The 13,123-nt window shown below is 41.1% G+C and overlaps 1 long non-coding RNA gene across 3 annotated transcripts in view; it reads left to right on the top strand.

Moving 5' to 3' along the window:
- The window catches only part of LOC138064648 (uncharacterized), a 30,763-nt gene that overhangs the window by 12,972 nt on the left and 4,668 nt on the right, over positions 1-13,123 (top strand). For all 3 annotated transcript variants that reach the window (XR_011137882.1, XR_011137881.1, XR_011137883.1), the window contains 2 exons: positions 2,610-2,704; positions 3,739-3,803. This is a non-coding gene — a long non-coding RNA (uncharacterized lncRNA). The remainder of the gene's footprint in view (positions 1-2,609; positions 2,705-3,738; positions 3,804-13,123) is intronic.

The raw sequence follows: 13,123 nt of genomic DNA, 5'->3' as shown, positions 1-13,123 counted from the left end.
GTGGCTTAAATCCACCTCTAAAAATCTCATGCCATTATGCCTATACGTATACTTGCTGTGTATTCTGTGCATTTACTGAAATTTCTCTTTGTCAGCTAGATCCAGATATATTTCAAACCATTTATAATGTGAAAACACAATGAACAAAGAAAAGACAAGAAAGGGGAGTTTCATGTTACAACAACATAGTAGAGGAGCCAAGAGGCTCATAAACTTTTTCTCTTTGCAGACTCCATAATTAATTTAGTTAGCTCTCCAAGCCGCGTTTTTAAATTTAACTACACACATGATGAAGTGGTACACTACACAGACTGCCATTTTTGCCAAGGCTTCTATCAACACTGGATGCCATCTGGCAATTTCATTAACACTAATAAGAACCATCAGTTTGGAAACACCCTAATAGAGAGCCAATTAGCACACTCAGACACATTTATTATTGTAGCCAAATGCAATATTTATTAGTATTAGCAAATGTAATATTTATTTTACAAGAAAGAGAATTACAGTGAGCATGCGGTCATTAGATTTCATTAGAAATCGAAATGGGCTTAAGCTGACAAATCTGGCATTTAGTAACCTAAATATTAGTAACGTCTAGCTGGTAGATTTTGGTTTGGCTGTTTTTAAGGGGGCCTTTTGCAAGACTTTAGTGCAATTTTGGATCCAAAGCATTGGCCAGATTTCAAAGTTTTGAGATGATTTGATAACCAGGTAGAAATAAGGATAGCCATTTTTATTATCATTTTTAAGCTTTAGTCCAGGCTGGATCTACTCTTCCTGGTACACTTATTGGTTTAAATCGCTTCCACATATTTTATCGGATACTTGAGAAATACCGAAGTGAGTACGACGTCCTAGATGCTGCTCTGGATAACTAACAGCTGGTAAAGCAAGCAGTGCTGCTCAGCAGTGAGGGTACTATGCGAGGATGCCCACGTTCCCTCCCCAGCTTCGCAGGGGGCCAACTGCAGTGGCTTCTCCAGCCACGGTTCCTTTGCCCCAGTTTGCCCATGTAGGAAGCTACTCTTGCAAAGCCACTTTTGAGATTTTCTGATGAAAATACTATAGGCAAAAAGCATTTTCTATCAATCTGCTAACAGCAGCATTCTTACTGCTCTGGAAACTTTCACTGTTAGTGTTTATTCAGAACTAGCTCCTGCTACCCTTGTTGGCCGAAGGTCATTTAATACAAGGCAGAGAACAGAACAAGGTTTTCCCTCATTAAACATTTAGTGCTAACATCTGTGACTGCGGTGTAGCGCCTGTCGTGTCTCTTTTTAAAGCCTGCTTCAGTGAAATCATATCTTCACTCTGGATCCTTAAATTGGAGCCATCTTTGTATGGCTGTTGAAATAGCTGTGTAACTGAAAGCAAACGTCCGTCTAATTTTTTGAAAATGGCTCCTTTAAATATAGAGGATTTAGGTTCAGAGCCAGACTGTTAAAGAACAAAGAGAACGTTCTCCTTCATGGGAAACTGGTCATTTGTTCTTTCTTGGTTTTCCTCAAATAGAAATAAAACCTGTTTATATATTAAACTGAAAAATACGTCTTTTTCCTGGGTATGCCTGAATGTTTGTGATCAATGTAAAATGAGTGATGAAATACGTGAAGCATATAATCATTCACAGGAGTTTGCAAAGAGAAAAGGGTTTGATGATATCTATCTTCTGTTCTCCAGAAAGCATACAAAATACCTAGGAATACTATTTTTTCTGTTTTAGATGAAAAAACATGAGGTAAAAAAATTAATCTACTCTGTGTTTTAATCTCTTATAGGCACTTTGAGTATTTTTACCACTGTGTAATACTTTCTTACTGTATTTATTTTCCCTGGAAACCAGTCTTCATTTACCTTTAATTTGTAATATAAACTGAACATTAGATGTTCAGTTTAACTCAACATGAATAGTGTCCTTTCAAAGTAAAATAGGTCTTCCTTACTTGTCATTAATCATAACGTTCCCATAAATCATGGAGGCTATGCTAAGATTTAAAAAAGGAGGGTGACTTGTTATCCAACCCTGCAAAATAATGATAGTACAGAAAAAAATTGAAACAAAAACTCATCTCCCATTATGGCTATCAGATTAACCAGATACCTCTTAGCACCTTTTTCCATGGGGAATCTGCTCAGTTTGTTCTTCATAATCCCGTTATGGGACCAAAATAAACATTTTGAACCATGATGGGATGAAAATCCGTATCTTGCGCCACTTCTTTTCCCTGTCACTGGAAAAACGACATGTCCTCAGAACGATTTGGCATGGAATTCCTCCTCATCGGAGGTCACCTTGCCAAAGACGCTTGGGGTTTAAAAGCTTTGACGTCAGACATTCCCAATACAACCGTGCCCCGGCTGCATTGTCCCATTAGGCCGGACATTTTATAAAGATTAGCAAGGGCAAAGGGATTATCGTTGACAGAAGTCCGTGGCAGAGGAACTCAAAGCGAAATGTTCCCTTCTGGTCACACTTTGCCCCACAGGAAGCTAAAATAAAAGGGAAAAAAGAGCAAGCATAATCATTTCACAGGTGCTGCACGTGCCATGCTCAGGAAAAAGAAGATTAAAATGTACTTTATTATCTTGTGTCTCTTTGGTTGTAGCTTTTAGCTGAAAAACGCCAGAGCTCCCATTTGAGGGGCAGAAGATCGCACGTTAACGCCTCACTGGGATATTTCATAGGAGCTTTTCAAATCAGGTATTCTACAGAGCAACAGCACTGTTCAGTTTTTTAAAGGGCTAGCAGCACTACTTTAATTTAATGCTTCGGGCTTGTTTGGGCACCATTATTAAAAACAAATTGGAATTGTAAGATAAACAACTTTCTCATGCCTGAGCCCTCACTTCTAATTATGTAAGAAACTCCCTTTAATAACCCGTTTCACTAGGCCATTCATCTTGAGTAGGATACTCTAAAGCTTAGGGCCTTAGAGTAAAAAAAGTCTCATAAATTTTATCAGGACAGCAGAAAAGAGAAAGGGATTTTTTTAGAAGAAATGAATATTGATCAACTAGAAAGGGAGTGCGTATTTTGATACATATCCAAAGTACAGTATTCAGCATCCAAAAAAATCGGTGATTGTTTTGTGCATAGGCCCATATTTCATGGGCAATGAGGGCTGGGTAAGAAATGAACGTGCATCTTTCCTGGGGGCGCAGAACACCGAGTGTCCAAGGCAACCAAATAATTTCTCTAAACAAAAATTTTGTTTTGTAAATGGTTTTCTTAAAACCACCATCATTTCTCTAAAAAGGCATTCAATTCAAAGAGGGTTCTTGGGAGAAGGTTAATTTCTAAAATTGTTTAATGTAATTGAAAACCATTTTGTCATAAATAATGATTAGTATGTTTGGAAATCGTCTGTGGATGTATGCTGCACTAAAGAAAAAATGTGGGACCCGTCCATAAACTCTCTCCTGGCTACACACAAAAATGACTTATTCCCTAATGTCACCCCAAATTATTATACATTGTCCTTCACCTGATTGTGGCTTCAAGCTATTACAGAACATTTAGAAAGTAAGATCCACACAGTCAGTGGGGTTATTACACTCAGTATGAAAAGACGCCTTGCAAACAAAGAGAAAATAAAGAGGTGAGATTGGCAGAAATTCTATTATTTTGCTTGCTGTGAGTTTGTGGGCAGGAGAACTTACAGGGGGTTGTATGCTGTATGAAAAGCACTTGAATTTGAGAACTCTTGTGATTCTTCATTCTTTATTTCATTTCAGATTTTCACTACAACTAACTCCTTGACAGAGCTGCTTTCTTAATTACCAAAGTACTGTTTGCATTGGTAAGCTATGTCATGATTGACATCTTGTTTGTTTTTTCAAATGTTCCTCAAATCTACAGTGGACAAACTACTTTTAAGACATTTTTTATGCAACACAAACCATTTCCTTTGGCATTTATGATTCCCTGAGAAAATATACCCTAAACTAAGGTGATGGGGAGAGAAAAAGAGGAAAAAGTGCACCACACAGTCTTTGTGGAATGGCAGCTTGCCAGCTAATTGATTCTTCTGAGTCTTCTTCGGCGCAGCAACACACGTTCCTTATTTTGTTACTTTTAGGAAAAGTATATACAGATTAATTTTCATAATTGCACATAATTGTACCCTTCTGAGTTTACTGCACTAGAAAAAGTGAATTTCCTTTCTTTCTCCTTCTAGATAATTTACCCTCTAGTTCTCTCTTCACCAAGGAAGGCTGAATAAAAAAGCTGGCAATATTTCAGGTTAATATAGTGAAGGTGCTTAAAATATTTATGAACCCTGACACCAATAATCACATTCAATGATCATGGCTGACACCTGATCTTGTTGGCTGCAATGTAGTAGTCAAATTTCATTAAGACACAGATTAGGCTTGTAACGTTTCCAGCCTTAGCAAAAGCAAGCACACTAGCAAGCAATCTAATCTATGGATATTATCACCACCTAACGGGGCAGGTCCATGCTGTAATTTGTTCCTTAATTAGACCTGAGCACACAGTTGCGGTGCTCCTGCTTGTGCCGCAGGACAGGCAGCAAATATAAACTTTACTTCAACATAAAAGTGTCTGACTTTTATCAGGAGCATTTTCCTATACAAAAGAAATAAAGATATTTTCTGGACCGCATTAAACTGGAGATAATGGTATTTCGAAACTTTTCCATTCAAGAACGTTGAGGCCCTGTGGTGAAGTCAGAGGCACACAGTCGTTTCCTCGCTTGAGCTCCTCTGAGTATCTCAAAATAGCGACACCAAACAGAGGCAAAGTCACCGTGCACAGAACAACGGCTGTGTTTTAATGGGAAGCTTTTGCTTTTTCTCTTTGGAGACAAGAGAGAAGTATTTTGACCTCAAAAGGACCAAGGAAAAAGTGGGTCTGAGAGACTTAAGCGTCTCATTCTCAAGAAGCAGGAAGCGTCCCAGTTTGTCATCTATGGTATGTTAGTGAGACATGGGCACGCTGACCCGATGAACACATCCAAGTCGTACATCATCACAAGCAGCAGAAGCTTTTCAAATGATGAATGAAATAATTCTGCGGGCTGTTTCAGTGCAGGCAGCATTTGGCCCCCAGTCGGGACCCTGCTATTTCAAAGGAACAACACAAGGGCTTGAGGATGAGGTTTCATGGTGGACCTGAGCCAACCTCACAGTGGGCTGCCACCGACAAGGGCTGCCTGGCTTTCCCCTGCCCTCACCCCGCCAGCCACGTAGCCCTGCTGCCAGTTAACTCAGCAGCACAAGCATTTCTGAATGTGCTGAGGCAGTTTTAGGGGGGACCACGGGTCTGGGAACGCAGTAGGGAGGAGGCGAAGGAGCAGGATGTCAGCTTGGAGGGTGGGACACACTAATTTCATAAATCAACTCACCTGCATGGTGCAGCCTCAGGCTGAGTCTTCACTTAGGCTCGTCTCATGCTGCTGTTATGTCACGGAGGCCTCTCGTTAGCCATGGTCCATGACAAATCCCGCCCAAGAGAGGAGAGCAGGCCACAAACAATTGTACTTGCATGGAGACGATGAAAGGAAACGGATGTCCAAGTGTTTCTGGAGAGAGTTCATTTCTCCATTTTCCATGCTGCCCCAACATACTCTGCAGGAAGCAAATGGTGGTAAATGAACTTTTCAGGCAGCTGAGCAGAACAGCACTTTTTTTTTCTCTGTGAGATTACACTATGGTCACTGCATGCAAATTATAAGTTGCTGTGATAAGCAACTAAACCTGAACAACTGTTTACTTAGTTGCTAAAAATTAATGAATATGCATCAGTAATGTTTTTACAGTGGTTAAATAGTGGTTATAGTCTGAATAACTTTCTAAATTCAAAAATAAATCTGGAAATTAGATAATCCCTGTCATCAGTGGCTCTGAGCCCCTCGGCTCCTTGGAAAGAAGGGAGTGGGTCCTAAGTGTGAGGTCATGGCTAAATGCCTGCCTGTCTTTCATGCTTTCCTCTCTCCACCTAAACATCAACAGTCCCCACTAAGGAGAACCACAGTGTTTCTTATGAGTTTCGGTTCCACAGATGAGGCGCTAATAAGAGACAGAGTGGGGGATACACGGGGGTCCCCATTTTTGCAGAGTTTGTGCTTATGTAAAAGAGTTTTCCCCTTTGTCATAAGAACCTCCTTCTTCAAACAGGGATCCCCAGAATAGCTGTGGACAAGAAAGCTCCTGGTATACCTGGGATGACCATGGCTTTTTTTTTTTTTTTTTTTAATAACAGGGACATTGGCTCCAGGTATAGCAGAGCAATACAGTGGAAACATCCCCCTTTTTTTCAATACCAGTCTACAAACTGAAGAAACAAGCTACCATCTATTTCCACTCCTGCTTAAAATTAAATCAACAATAGCTTATAATCAACCTAGAGAAGACCAATAGCTAGAGCACTCAGAATAATCCTTTTCTTAGGCATTTCCAGTTGGAAGTCTCACCCACTCTGCATTTATTTTTTGGCTACCAAATACCAAATCCTGGCCTCTGGGGCAGTTCAGGCTCCAGGATGATTCCCAGACTCAGTCAATGGATGAGCGCAAGGCTGAGAATTTTCTTTAGCTTAGGAAGTGCGTGTAACTAACACACATCTGGAATAAGCACATACATATTTAAAATACTGCAATCTTTCGTGAATGGGTTGCACTTCATATTTCGTCCATCTTTTCCTCTTTAAATGTCACTGAGGTAGGGATGCCTTCAAATATACCAGGATTTGGGTGCGGGGGGGTGGAGTGAAGTAGGGGGGGAAGTTGACATTGAAGAAAGAAAACAAAGTACCCAGCGCCAACAACTGCAGTTCTGAGCAACGACAGCATATGGCACACATGAATTATTCTGACTGATGCCCCTGTGAAAGCCACTGGTTTCTGCGGCTGCAGGATGCCCTGCAACAGCATGACAACCTTGGAGGGCAAAGCTTAATTGCTTACCTGCTTTTAGCAACAATGAAGAGACCTTTCTCAGTCTAGATTACAGGCACATTTGAACCACTTAATTAAATGCCTTGCAGCATTTTATAGAAAGGCAAGTTGGAAGTGCCTGAACTTTGTAAAGTCAGAAAGTGGATACAGGGATATAACAAAACAAAAACGCTGTAAAAACGTCAAAAGAAAGCTAGGGAAGTCCTATGCTAAGTGGCACACTGAGTTTATTGCAATAAGGTACATATAGCCCCTTGAAAGGAAACGCTCGGTGTCATTTCTTAGATTTGCACACAGCCCATGGGTACACAGAAAGCTACATCTGTGGTAAACAGTCAAGGATTAGCATTAGGATCATGGGAAATAATTATCATTTCCAAAGATCTATTCAATGAGCTTAAAATCTTTAGAAAGCCGTAACTAGATCCGCTCTATTTAGACAACAGCGGACAACAGCGGGGGCCCTCGGCTCTTGCCCCTTTTCAACTGCATCAGGATGCCTCCCCAGAGAATTGTGTCTAGGGCCCTGGCTTTATTTTTGAAATAACAACATCGCATTTCCTCTTCATTGTGAAAATGTGCAAAAATGAGACCTACTGCACATTTGTCTTCCTCTTGAGCGCCAAAGACACACAAAGAGGCAGGAACTACATCATTTCCTTCAAGGTCCCATGGATTTTGAGATATGACAGATCCAAAATACCGTAGTTTTCCCACACCTACCTCGGTGTCAGGGTGTCAGGCAGGCTGGCCGCTCTGGGGAGCTGGTATCAGCGCGGGCTGCCTGTGGGGCAGGTCAGGGCCTGGCAGCCCGGGCCCGTCTCACCACCCCGCAAGGGAGCAGGGCACCGGGGGCAGCTGGGGAGATGCTAACTATAAAGATGTCCACGGCTATTGTTATGTTGATGGCATTTCAGTCACATCAGTTTTAAAAGTGTGCCCTACCCAGAAAAGCACTTAGAAGATGTTTAATTTTCAACACATGAATACTTTCATTGCAGACAACGGAACTGCTGAATGTTTACTGTCAAGCAGGTGTTTTTAAGTTCCTTGTAGCAGGCAAGTCTGATTTTCCCACTTCTTTTTAGTGGATGGCACAGACTATCAACCACTGTTTTTTAAAAAGCTTCAACAAAAAACAAACTGCATGCTTGAGTTAACATGACATGAGAGCTTCAGCTGCAAGTGACATTGCTTTTCTTAGTTTTAACAGATAGCTTGCAATGAATCACTTAGCCACCGAATATAATATGACTAGAGTATAATAGTTCTCAACCTGACAGTTTTCCCTGAAGACAGAAAAGGAAGCTTTGCAACTGATGGTAAGGAAAGAAAGGCACATACATCTTCAGTTTTTTCAGATTAGCCTTAATGATGAGGACTTCCCAATTTACAAAGAAAAATGGTGACAGACAAATAAAAAAATTAGGGCTATCAAGCCCCAATTCTACACGTAGTCTCACAGTCTGAACGCTTTTGGTACAACTTCAAGATAGAAATAAGGCAGAAGCAGCAGGAAAAAACATTCCTCGTAAAAGAAATAATAAGGTTCCTATTTGGTACTCTTACGCTAATCTACTATTTCAGAAATATCCCCTACTGTTTAATGCGCCTATAATACAAATGTCCATAAGGTCATTTCCTGTGGCACGGTAGCTGAGTAGAGAGGCTCCCTGACAGCAAAAAAAAATGAGATCATTCCTCTCAACTGGGGAGAAAGAAGACAGGGAAAAGTAAGGGAAGGTCTTCCGCTCTCTATGCAGGGATCTCCTACCTGCTGGCAAGAAGCAAAACAGAGAGAGGTAATAGCCGGCAACAGAGGACAAACAAGAGAGGACAAATTTACTATTTTTGTGAGTGCATGAACTCTTTGATCTTTCCCCTGGAAGCAGCAAGTAGTATTTAACACAGGTTGTTACTGCCGCTTCATAAATCCAACTCCTCTGGTTAAGATGTTTCTCGTGGTGTACATGGCAGAAACAGCAAACAGATCTGGAAGACACCCACTCAGCTTTAAATAAGGAGGTCTAACCTAACCATCTCCGCTGTTGTAGCATTTTTAAAAGATTTCTGTAAAAAGAAGGGTCTGATGACAGAGACCTAGGTCTGAGGACAGGAAAAAATAGCGATTGTTATAAAGAAGCTAGGGAATCAAAAAATGACTTCTGAAATCCCCAGATTCTTAAACTCCCAACAGAAAATGTGGGTTGCAGTTAGCAGCTTAGTCTAAACTGTACTTGGAGGTATATTTATTCCCAATACGTGGGTGTTAGCAAGTAATGCAACATCTTACTATATAAATAACTGTGAGTAATTACTGGATTCTTCTGTGACATATGGAAATCAAGTCTAAGACTAAGCAGTGATGTGGTAAAACAGCATAGACCTGCTGAGTGAATGTCAGGAACATTCAGCTAGAGAGGGACAGTGGAGAGAAGGTGAATAATAAACAACTTTTCCCAACTAATGGGTGATCAGCTCTGGCAGCTTTCCAACTGTTCTTTGATCGGACAAATTTAACTGTACAAAACTTCTTGCTACCAGCAGTAGCAATTCTGAGTCCGACAGCACTTTAAGTGGTGGGTTAGACTCCATTGGAGGACCACACGCACCTTTAGGGCTCAAGACACCTTTTTCCTTCACTTTCTTCTTTCAAAAGTTGTAAGAATCAAGATTTTTCATATTACTTTAAAAAATGAGTCATCTTGTCACTGCCAAATACAGTTCTGGGCTCTCAAGTTAAGAAATAGTTAACTTCCAAGAGTCTTCCGAAAAAACATCTTCACCAAGTAACTTCATAATGAAATAAGCTATATTTCTCAAGGAAGTCACCAAGTGGGACTAGCCCAGCCATTTAGAGTTTGTAGGCGAATCATAGAGAAAAATGCTAAAGTTAATCTCTAGGAAAAGACAACGGAAACTGAAGAAGTGGAGACCTGTGATTACTTCTCCTGTTTTGCAAGCTACTTATATTTACTATTATTTTCATTGCTTCCCTGCCCTCCTTTCACACTCATTGGTATTCCACATGTTTTGCGTAGTCCTTTAGGAACAGATCTGGCAAGGGTCAAGCGTAGGCAGAGAAACTTTCACTGCACCTGCACTCAGGCTGGCCAGGTTGAAACCACCTCTGGTGCAGAAACTGTGCAGCTACCTTAATGACTGTGTCTATGCTTAACATGCTCTTTCTCTCAGTCAGCCAGCTGAACTACCCAGCTCCCAAACCAGGGCTGGGGCATTCTCGCCCAGGATCGGGATGGTACAAGTTTGTTCAGTTCAGTTTGGTAGAACTGGCTATTGAAATCCATCCCCAACAGGGCCTGCTCCCCAGCTAACCCTTTTTCTAGTGGGTTTGCCGCTCTCACACATGTCCGTGGGTAGCTCCTCCACCAACCTGGTTGGGCTTTAGGGACAGACCAGCGGTACCTCCACCACATGTATAAGCCTTGTCTTCAGTAGCGCTCTCAGCTTTTCTCCCTACTGCCATGCACAGACTCGCCAAACTCCCCTTGGAAGCCCAAGTCTACCTCTGACTAAGAGCGCCTGCAGACTGGACGTGCCTCTGTCTTCACAGATGTATGGTCTGATCCCAGCTAGGTGCTGCTGTACACCTCGAATACAGCTCAAAAGGCCTCTCGTGAGTGTAATCCAACACCCATAAGGAGTCACTTCTCCATATGGATCACTAGGACTTCAGAAACAGACAAAGATCATATGCTAGGAGCGTCCCACAGCTAAGCAATGGAGAAAGCTAACTCAAGGATATATGCCTGGCCTTCCATCCCCAGCAGGAGTGGATACCTCCATCCATTTCAGGTCTACTACCTAAATACTTTTCAAAATGACAGAGGCCTTTTAAAGGAGTGAGCAGGCCTCACAATTTTTCTTTTCAAACATAGCCAGAAGAAGATGCAGTGGTGGTCAGTTTTTATATAACTTTATTATCTACACCACCTCAGTTCATAGATCCCCTTTGAGTTCTTCTGGCTTCTCCTTACTGAGGCATCTGTCTGCAAGAGTTTTGCTTTTGTTATTCCTTCTGTTTTGGCAGTCCTGCCTTTTGATGGAGGCAAATAGTGTAGTTTTGAGCTGTGGATGTGCTTTTTGCCTTAAATCTACCTCCAAACAAGCGAGGGAACTCTGCTCTTAGAGGTCATATTACATCTACATTACACTATTTCATCTATAAACAAAACGTGCTAAGAAAGAGAGAGAGTAAGAACAAAGTAAAGGAAATGGCTTGCACAGCACATTTCATCTGCTTACATGGGTTCAATATTATTTCAGGGTGAAATTAATTTGACACGTCCAGAAGAACATTTGATCATGAGGCCCCTGTGGAAGAATAGTCTGAACCTCACGCAAAGACCATTTATCTTCTAATCACCTGCCTCCTTGCCTCTAGCCCTTAGTATTTCAAAATTCCCCTTGTGCCCACCCCAATCAAGCCGACTGGCCTCCAGATCCTATTTCCATTGCTCCTTGGGGAAGGAATTAGCTCACGCTCTCTTGCTGTAGACATCTAGTTGCTACCTCTGCTGACCTCAGCTATTGTCATGATCTGCCTAATAAAATCAAAGCAATTTTTATGCGAGAAGGCTTTGCAGTTAGACAGAGATTAAACATACCTCTAGCAATGTCTCCAAATTAATTTTTCAGATCATAACTCTGCAGCTCCAGGCCATTCCTTAGTAAACGTACTGGGCCAAATTAAATCTCTGAATGCACTGGTCGAACTGGTTTCTTAGTATCATAAATAGTAATTCTTTTAGTCCTCATGCCAACCCTAAGAAGCCACAGCCTTGAGTTAAACACTTGAGTTTCAGCACTACACATGGCATGTCAAGTATCAATTATCTATAACAGAAAACACTGTTTAATCAATATCAGGATCGTTTCATAAGCTTAACAAGTGGCAGATGCAGCAGACAGGTACAGTGAAGCACTGAGTAAATTATCTACCACCTAAGAAGTTCCCTTTATAACATCAGAGAAGCGCTCTTTATAACACCAGGGAACGGGGTATATATCAAGTAAATGTTTTACTCTGAAGTGAAATAACAACCAGTAACCAGTTTTAGAGAAGCTACATGGCATACAGACAGCAGTTCTGTAATCAAAACAGGTGTTCATAGCAGCCTGTACGCTGAGATAAAAATCCAACCAGAAAACCACTCTATGGACTATGCTTAAGAAGAATAAACCATCATGTAAACGGAAGATTGGAACTAAGCAGCACAATACAGCAGAGAAGATCCTATGACAAAAAAGACTAGAGGAAAAAAACACAAGTATCAAATGAAAATTGGATGCCAGTTCATTTCAAGCTGTATTTTCTTATGAAAGAAGAAAGGGAGCTAAAATGAAACATCTGAGTTGCTTCTTATATTCTTCTTTGGTCATTTTTGATATAAGGGATTCAAGTCAGTAGCTATTATCACACAGGAGACCAGAGTCATCATATGCACAATTTATGCAGTTACTCTTAAAAGCAAAGCAATTATTCATTTTCTCATTAACCTTACACCCAGAGAATCCTCATTAGACTGCTAGAGAAACATGTGGATTTACCAGCTTTGTACCGGCTTTGCGTTGGCTCGAGAGCACCCACTTTTGTGTCCTGGCTCCTTTTACTATCTTGTATTTTAGACTTGAATTCACATACAAGGGTCTCGCTCTGCCTTTAAAGACAAACGGTTTCAGTATGGGAGCGTAATGACAAGCGTGAGCTTTAGGAGAAGGAACACAAGGTGCAGTGCAGAAAAGTCTGGGATAACGCAGAAAGTTAATCTGTGCGACTGGAATGAAAAGTCCAACAGCAGCAACTTTAAACAGAGCTTTTAACAAAGGCTAGTCTCCGTGTGAAATGTTTCTTCTTGTCTCCTTCCTACCCCCCACTTCCCCCAACAAATAAAGCAGAAAAGAAAGCACGGTAATGGGAGAGAAAGCAGGAATCATTTAGGTGGAATGGGTCCCTACAGATACCTATATGGAATCTCCTTTCATCTTTCATTCCCAGCGGCATTACTACTGAAATCAAAAGACTGATGGATAAATTCCTGCATCTTCTTTTCCTATACAACAAAGCTATTCATAAACATTAGCATACTAAACCATTTCAAATTGCTTACTCAATAGGTACGTTCAGAGCATCAAATAGAGTTAAATTTGCTTCTGCGGTGCCTTGTATGTCACACAAA

The sequence above is a fragment of the Struthio camelus genome, chromosome Z (genome assembly GCF_040807025.1).
Source record: "Struthio camelus isolate bStrCam1 chromosome Z, bStrCam1.hap1, whole genome shotgun sequence".
Lineage (NCBI taxonomy): Eukaryota > Metazoa > Chordata > Aves > Struthioniformes > Struthionidae > Struthio > Struthio camelus.
The sequence above is the reverse complement of the archived record's forward strand: the minus strand, read 5'-3'. Positions and strand labels throughout refer to the sequence as shown.